The sequence below is a fragment of the Vombatus ursinus genome, unplaced genomic scaffold (genome assembly GCF_900497805.2).
Source record: "Vombatus ursinus unplaced genomic scaffold, bare-nosed wombat genome assembly UNPS02005659.1, whole genome shotgun sequence".
NCBI lineage: Eukaryota > Metazoa > Chordata > Mammalia > Diprotodontia > Vombatidae > Vombatus > Vombatus ursinus.
In genome coordinates this window covers 20081542-20090809 of record NW_020945437.1, presented here as the reverse complement: position 1 = coordinate 20090809, position 9268 = coordinate 20081542, and positions in this window count along the sequence as shown.

Sequence of the window (9268 nt, the reverse complement as noted above, 5' to 3'; positions counted from 1 at the left end):
ACACACACAAATGTATGCTTGTTGTATATACGGTCATTTCAGTCATGTCCAACTCTTTGTGACCCATTTTCTTGGCAAGGATACTGGAGTGATTTGCCATTTACTCCTCCAGCTCATTTTACAGATGAGAAAACTGAGGCAAACAAGATTAAATGACTTGCTTACAGTCACACAGCTAGTAAGCATCTGAGGTAGGATTTGAACTCAGATTGTCCTGACTCTAGGACTGGCACTCTAGCCACTGTGTCACCTGGCTACCATATATACATACACACACACACACATACAGATGTATATGTATATAACTTTCAATGTACTTATTTCTTTTGTCATGCTATTTATTTTATCTAATGCATTTAAAAACGTAATTCTGAGAAGTCCATAGGCTTCACCAGACTGCCCAAGGGGTCCATGACACAGCAAAAGGTAAAGAAGCCCTGGTACAGAGAGCCTCTAGAATCCTTTCCAACGCTTATAATACTCAGATCCAAAGTAGAAGGACTTGTCTTTAAATGCCTGTCAATGAACAACCTGGCATCACCCTGTTGTAAAAATATCACTAATACAGGAGTATGCTGGAGCCAGCTAAAATCTGCTCAGTCAAGTGTTAAATTTTCAATATGAGCATTTTCACCCTTGGAAACTAGCAAACCCTACAGTTCAGGAATTGATTTATTATTTTATTGATTGTTTAGACTTAAGAAAGTGATGGGGGAAATGTTAACAATGCAAATTAAGCTTAAAAGTGTGTTGTCCATACTTTTTTTTTCTTTTTTGGCTAGCTGGCTGTTAAACACTTACCAGCACATGCTTTCTCCAGGTGATGGGGTGGGGTTAGTAGATTACGCAATCAATTCAAGAAGAGAATAGCAACTGAAAGTTTGGAAACCAGGACGTTGGTCTCAGTTGGTCCTCTCTCAAAGCCTGTTTCCTCCTCTCGATATTGAAGGAATTTGACTGGATGATCTATCTCTAAGCCCCTTTCAGCTTCTGATGACTTCTGAACTTCTTGACCTGCCCTAATCTTCTGGAGGTTTCCAGATTCTCAGTGCACCGCCCAAAAGGCAGCACCCCAACTGAGCACTGGAGATGAAATTTAATGAGGGCAAGGGATCTCGTCTGCCTCTGCTCTGGACACTGACTAGCCACGAAGTCTAAAATCCCATCGCATTTTTTAAGTTGTCCTATCACACACTGAGTTACGCTGAGTTTGGGGTCTAAGAACCTCCAGATAATTTCCCAAGAAACAGCTATGCCTTTTTGTTCTATCTGGGGCCCAATGGGGGCCTCCATGTGTAATGAGGTTATTGACCTGAGACCCCCAGTAAAGCGGCCTATACTCTACCGAGACCTGTCTAATGAGAAGAGACAAGCTTCAGCTGTGGTCTCTTCCTCAGTTTCAGGCCATGACTCGCCCCTTAGGGCTCAGGGAGAAATTCAAGGCACCCTTTAAACCAGGTGTTTGCCTTGGTCTGGAATAATAGCAACCATTAATGTTGGAAAGCACCATGGTGCTATGGTAAAAAAAAAAAAAAATCCTTGGACCTGGAGAGAGAGGACCCATCCTCCTCCCTGGTCACACTCCAGCTAGAGGAGCAACACTGAGAAACTAGAAGACGGTCTGAGGCAAGCAAGCAAGGTAGTGAAGAGACTTGAGTTCATTCATTTGAAGAAACTGGGAATATTTACCCTAGAGAAGACTTGGAGAGAGATGGATGATAGCGGTGGAAAGGGGACCATACTTGTCCTCCTTGGCCCCAGAGGGTAGAACCAAGAGGAATGGGGAGAAGTTATAAAGGGGCTGATTTAGGCCTGATGTCAGGAAAAATTTCTTGACCCCCAAGTGGAACAGGCTGCCTTGGGAGATAGTGAACGTCTTCAGGCTTCTAGAAGCGATATGACCCCTTGTCAGCCATGTTAAAGTGGGGATTCCTTTGTGACACGGGTTGAATGAGATGACCTCTGAGGCCCTTTCCAAATTTAAAATTCTGTGCCCTGGCTTCAAATCCGGGATCTGGCACTTAGTATTTGGTCTGTGTGGCCTCAAACAACTCATGTGACTTCTTTAAGGATGATTCTCTGTAAAATAAGAGGGCAGGCGTGAATGACACACAAGCACCGTTCAGTTCAAAATCCTAGTTTACACTTAGCCTTTACTCTTCGTTATTTTGGGAAGGAGAATGTTTAGTCTGAAGAAAAGAAGACTCGGGGTAGAAGCATATCTTTGAAGGGCTAGCATGTGGAAGAACGTTAAGGCTCGTTCTGTCTGGCTCACCTAGAAGCAATGGTAAGTGACCTGATCAAGCCCTCAGTCATTTACTTCTTAGGTGTGGGGACCCTACGCAAGTTGCTTCACCTTTGGTTGCCTCACTTTCCTCATCTACAAAATGGGGATGATAATAGCACTTACCTGCCAGGGTTGTTGTGAGGAAAAAATGAGGTTAACATTTGTAAAGCACTTTGCAAACCTTAGAACAGAGCATAATGTCAGAGCTGGAAGGGGCCTTAGACTATTGATTATTAGAATAGAGTGTTTCTGTGCAAAAAGGTCATACTTTTAATGATGGGATTTGAGATGGCTAGGCAGGAGGTAGAGGAGGAATTTTTTAGGGCAGATAAAGGTTCCTATCTAGTATTTTTTAAATTTTTTTTTTATTTTTAGGCAATTGGGGTTAAGTGACCTGCCCAGGGTCACATAGCTAGTAAGTATCAAGTGTTTGGTCTGAGGCCGGATTTGAACTCAGGTCCAGTGCTCTATCCACTGTGTCACCTAGCTGCCCCTTCTTGTCTATCATTAAAACCACACCTGGCAATAGTCCTATGCAACCAGGCATAATCCCCCTCCTTTCCTTGGGGTCAGGCTAAGGACAATCTAATGGCCTAGAAGGAAAGAGGCCTGGCCTTGGATTCAGGAAACCCGGTACGCAGCCTGGCTCTGACACTAATGGACTGTGTTACTTTGGGCAAAGGGTCTGGAGGTGATAGGCCATAAGTACTAGGAAGAAGCTCAGAAGCTGTCTAGTCTAACAGCGTCATTTCATAGAACACTTAGAAGGTAAATAGCAAGGTTATTATCCCCATTTTATAGAAGAAAAACTGAGATTGAAAAAAGTTAAATGACTTGACCAGGTTCTACAGCTAGGAAGTTTTGGAGCCAAGACTTGCCCAGGCCATTCGACTGGAAGATGAAGCTTTTTTCAGCCTGCCGTATTGTCTTCTCTGGTTGGCCTACAATGTGGTTCTGTGCCTCAGTTTCCACATCTGAAAAATGGAATTTGCTCCACGGTCCTCCCATGGCTATGGGGAAGATCTAATTAGCCTCTGAGAGGCTCTCATCACCTCTCACTGGCTATCACCGTAGCCTGAGGATGGATCTCTCTGCCTTAACTTTCATCCCACTGCCAGCCATCCTCCACTCAGCTGTCAAATTGAACTTTCCAAAGGCCAGGTCTGGCCATGTCACTCCCCTATTCAAGGGCTTATAAGTCTGTCATATCATCATCATCATCCTCATCATCTTCATCATTAACATTTATATAGAACTTACCATGTGCCAGACACTATGCTAAGCACTTTATGATTATTATCTTATTTGATCCTCACAATAACCCTGGGAGGTAAGATGCTATTATTATCCCCATTTTACAGATGAAGAAACTGAGGCAGAGACTAAGTGACGTGGTAGAATTTGAACTCAGGTCTTCCTGATTTCAAGCCTGGCTCTCTATCTACTTCGACACCTAGCTGCCTTTAAGCACTTAGTAAGTGCTTGATAAAGCTTGTTGACTGACTGATTGACTGGCTGAGAGAAGATCTGAATTTTAATCCTCAGTCTGTTACTTCCTACCTTTATAACTTTGGGGAAGTGACCTTCCCTCTCTTGGCCTCAGTTTTCTCCTCTGTATATCAGTTTCTAGATAATTCCAAGGACCCTTCTGGCTCTAAATGAGCCCATCTCAAAGGCAAATATCAAAGGACCCTATGGTCCATATATATAACCTGACATCACAGCTCTGGTGCTTTATAAGAGGGTGGGGCTTAGGAGCCATTCAGTTCAACAAAAACTCCAGGCACTATCCTAGGACATAAGGCTACAAAGTAAAGAACAAACAAACCAAAAAAAAAAAACTTCTTGCCCTCAAGGAGCTTACATTTTATTAGGAATACAAAATCTGAATAGGTATGTATTGACATGTATGTAAATGTAAGGCAATTCAAAGAGGAAGAAAGTATGACTTAATTCCTGGGTGTCCAAGAGGGGGAAGAGGCCAGCGCCGTAGCCTTGAAGAAAAATAAGAATTCAAAGCAGCTAGGTGATGCCGTGGATAGAGCTCTGGCCCTGAAGTCAGGAGGACCTGAGTTCAGATCTGATCTCAGACACATAACACACGACATGTACTAGCTGTGGGACCCTGGGCAAGCCACTTAACCCCAATTGCCCAGCAAAAAGCAAAAAAAAAAAAACAAAAAACAAAAACAAACAGATAAGAATTCTATGAGGTGAACTTGAAAATGAAAGAGCATTACTAGCATAGGGAACAGCTCCTGCAAAGACAGAAGAGGAGAGATGGAATGTCAGCCTCCAGCAACAGCTAACAGTCTACAGAGTACGTGAAGAAAATTAATAGGAAATATTACTAAAGGTAGGTTGGAGTCAGATCATAGAGGGTTTTAAACGCAAGGCTGAGGAGTTTACATTTTAGGTTAGAGGCAAAGGGGAGCCCCTGAGAGATTTTGAGCAAGGGTACCTTTGGAAAATTTTTTGAGCAGGTGTATGGAAAATAAGGCAGCTACATGGCACAGTGGATAGAGCACCAGGCATGGGGGCAGGAAGACTCATCTTCATGAGTTCAAATCTGGCCCCAGACACTCACTAGCTGCGTGACTCTGGGCAAGTCACTTAACCTTGTTTGCCTCAGTTTCCTCATCTGTAAAATGAGCTGAAGAAGGAAATGGCAAACCGCTCCAATATCTGCCAAGAAACCCTCAAATGGGGCCACAAAAAGTCAGAGTCAGTCACGACTGAACAACATATAGAAAATGGATGGGAGAGGAGAAACACAACAATCCAATTCAACACAACTCAGCAAACAATTACCAATCATTTAACATTCCATACACTGCAAGGGGAACTAAAGACACAAAAACAAGCATGAAATAGTCTACGCATTCAAGAAGCTTATTGGGGAGACCAATTAGGAGACTGTGGTAATCACTGAGCCACTGACAGGACATCTGTTGTTTAGACAATGGAGTGTGGAAGAGACTTATAGGCCTGGATTAGAATCCTTGAGTCAGAGAAACTAGGCTCTTAGAAACACTGAGAAACACATAGCATCTGAAAATGAAGAATCAGAGAATATTAGACTTAGAGAATCACCAGATCTTAGAATCTTGGAAGAGTGGACTCAATTATGTATTCACAGACTCTTGGGATCTCAGAGCTGGAAAAGACTCTTAGTGTGTGGGGATGGGGGTGGGGGTAGGGGTGAGCGGGGTCTCATCCAGTCTTCTCATGTAGATAAAGGAGCAGCGTAGGAGAAGAAGGAGCTGGCATATGTAAGGTAAAGCGAGGTGGATGAAGGTGGAAGAATGAAGGGAAATAGCAGCATTAATTCGATTCAACAAGCGTCTCAAAAGGCTTCTGTAAATAAGGCAGGGTAATTCATCCCAGAAGTCTTCTCATGCTGGAAAAGCAATCTGCCTCAGTACCCTTCTCATCCCAGAAGATTCCTTCTTTCTGGAAGCCCCTTCCTCTGATGGGTTGGTTCTAAAAGGAACCTCCATTTTCAGGAAAGTGCTCAGGCCAGCCATAGTTCTGAGTGAGGCAGGATGAGCCAGATGTGAGGACAGGTGTGAGGGAAGAATCAGGGAAGGCTGCTTGGAGGAGATAGCATCTTGATTTAGGCCATTAAGGAAGAGAGGGACTTTAACATATCACAGGAGCAATCACAGAGGATCATAGATGGAGAGTCACTCCTGACTCCCTAGTGTTCTTTCTCCACCATAGCTCTCCCGTGGCTACCTTTTCTTCCATCACTCACTTTTCAGCTTCCTTTTACACGTCATCTGCTGGGCCATCACCAATTATCTTGACTTTTCCTTGCCACTGGACTCTGATGACTCTGGAGGAGAGAGTGAGGCTGATGACTTTGTGCAGCTCTGCCTCACTTAAATCCAATTCATTTGTAATTCAAGAGAGCACCCTTGTGATGTCATTGGTCCCCTTAGAGAACAAAGAATGAACAACAATGTGTTGCCTACCTCCATTAGAGGCCGCTAGGTGACACAGCGGATAGAGTGCCAGGCCTGGTGTAAGGAAGATCTGAGTTAAAGGTCAGCCTCAGACACTAACCCTGGGCAAGTCACACTTCACCCTGTTTACCTCAGTTTCCTCATCTGTAAAATGAGCTGGAGAAGAAAATGGCAAACCACTCCAGTATCTCTGCCAAGAAAACCCCAAATGGGGTCACAAAGAGTTGGACAGGACTGAAATGACTGAACATCTCTGTTAGAATATAAGCTCCTTGAGGACAAAGACTCTCTTTTTGCTTGTATTCATTTTCCCAGAACCAAACATATAGTTCTGGCATATAGTAGGTGTTTAATAAATGACTGACTTCAACCAGGCACTGATTGGAAACCTGAAATAAAAAATAGATCCAACATGCAACTTGTTCTTCAATAGCTTACAATAAATTCAGGTTAGAAAAAAAATTATACAAGGGACAATTCAAAAAGAGTGGAGGAGAATGAAGAAACTTCAGGAGGATGGGATCACTCTCACCTGGGTGAGGCAGGATGAGCCAGATGTGAGGACAGGTGTGAGGGAAGAATCAGGGAAGGCTGCTTGGAGGAGGCAGTATCTTGATTTGGACCATTAAAGAAGAGAGGGACATTAATGTGTCACAGGATCAATCACACATGATCATAGATTGAGAACCTGAAGGGACCTTAAGGACCATCTATCTAATTCAGGGGTGGGGAAACTGTGACCTTCTAGGTCCTTGGGTGCAGCCTTTTGACTGAATCCAAGTTTTACAGAACAAATCCTTTTATTAAGGGGATTTGCTCTGTGAAGTTTGGATTCAGTCAAAGGGCCATGCTTGAGGACCTAGAGGGCCACATGTGGCCCTTTATTTTACAGATGAGGAAACTGAGGCCCACAGAGCAGAAATTATTTGCCCAAGGGAGCAAAGATGAGTACTCTTTTCATGCAGATGGTGTGTGTGTGTGTGTGTGTGTGTGTGTGTGTGTGTGTGTGTGTGCGTGTGTTGGGGGAGTGAGGGAGGAAAGAAGGGGGAGTTCATTTCAAGTACAGGAGATAGAATAAGCAAAGGCACAGAAAAGGTAAGACAAGAAAAGGGGATGGAGAACATTTCTGTTTGGCTGGAACATAGAACATGTAAGAGGGAATAGTCTTAGATGAGGCTAGGCAGGTAGGTTGGATAAGTCAAATTGTGAGTAAACTCTCTTCCCTCCTTCCTCTGCTCCAGAATGGAGTCCCACCTCTCTGTTCTCAATTCTCCCTCTTTTCCAAGGAGTTCTTGTTGCTCAGTCATTTCAGCCATGTCTTGGCAAACTGGAGAGTTTGCCATTTCCTTCTCCAGCCCATTTTACAAATGAGGAAACTGAGGTAAACAGGGTTAAGTGACTTGCCCAGGGTCACACAGCTAGTAAGCATCTGAGGTTGCTTTTATTTTGGCCCATAGTCTCTCTCCAGTTCTAGCTTCCCCACCTGTGCCCCAACAATCACTCCAAAAGTTAAGATGCCAGGCCAGAGTGTGCCCTCAAGAAGTTCTCTAATACTTCCTTTGACCTCATACTCTCACCATACCAAAGCTCAGCTCTTCATACCCTATGAGAAGGTGAAATGTTGCGGTCTGTCTTTTCTGGCCAGTGAGTCATTCAACAAGCATATGAGCTTACTATGTGTAGGACACTGTGCTAAGCCTTAAGGATAAAAAGAAAGGAAAAAAAAAACAGTTCCTGCCCTCAAGGAGCTCACAGTCTAATGGGTGAGACAACAAGCAAACAAATATGTACAAACTTTATACAGGATAAATAAGAAATAATTAATGGAAGGAAGCCGTAAGAATTAAGAGGGGCCGGAACAGGCTTTCTGTGGAGGATGAGATTTTAGATAGGACCAGAAGGAAGCCAGGAGGTGAAGATGAGAAGGGAGAACAATCCAGGCATGGGGGATATTGACTGGGATCATTGACTGGAATCCCAGCCCAGAGAGGATGCCCAGAGATGAGAGATGTAGGGTCTTGTTCATAGAACAGCAAAGGAGGCCAGTGTAACTGGATTGCAGAGTGCATGGGTAAGTAAGGTATAAGAAGACTGGAAACACAGGAAGGGGCCAAGCTATGAAGGGATTTTGAATGCCAAAAAGAGAATTTTATATTTGATCCTGGAGATGATAGGAAGCTGTTGGGGGTAGGGAGATGATATGGTCAGATCTGTGCTCTAGGAAGATCAACTTGGCAGCTGGAATGGAGTGGGGAGACCAACCAGGACCTGCACCAAAGTGGTCAGAGGACAGAAGGGGGCATGTATGAGAAGTGTCACAAAGCTAAAATAGACAGGACTTGTCAACACATTGGATGGGGCAGAGGGCATGGCAGAGGATGAGAGCGTAAGGAGTCAAGGGCGACACCTAGGTTTTCAGCCTAGGGGACTGGGAGGATGGTGGAGCCCTGTATAGTAAGAGGGAAATTTGGAAGGAATGAGGGTTTGGGGAAAAGATAATGAGTTTTGTTTTGGATATGTTGAGTTTAAGATTCATGGAACATCCGGTTCTAGACATCCAATAAGTAGTTGGAGATTCAGGTTTGAAAGTTAGGAGAAAGGTTAGAGCTGGCTAAGCAGATTTGAGAATCATCAGCACGAAGGTGGTCATTGAATCCATGGGAACTGATGAGATCACCAAGTGAAATAGTACAGGAGGAGAAGAGAAAAAGGCCCCAGAGAGAGCCCTGGAGAACACCCATAGTTAGTGTGAGGTGGATGAGGAACCAGCCAAGGATGCTGAGGAGTCAGGTCAGACAGGTAAGAGGAGAACTGGAATAGAGGAGTGCCACAGAAATCTAGAGAGAAGAGAGCATCAAGAGAAATTCTTCTCTGACCAGTTACTCCATCTCCTCGGTAGACTCCATCTTCTTCCCAATCTTACCCCCAATAAGAATATAAAGGGTAAGAGAGGCAAAGGACCTTACAACACAGGATGTCAGAGCTGGGAGGGCCCTTAGAACACAGGATGTCA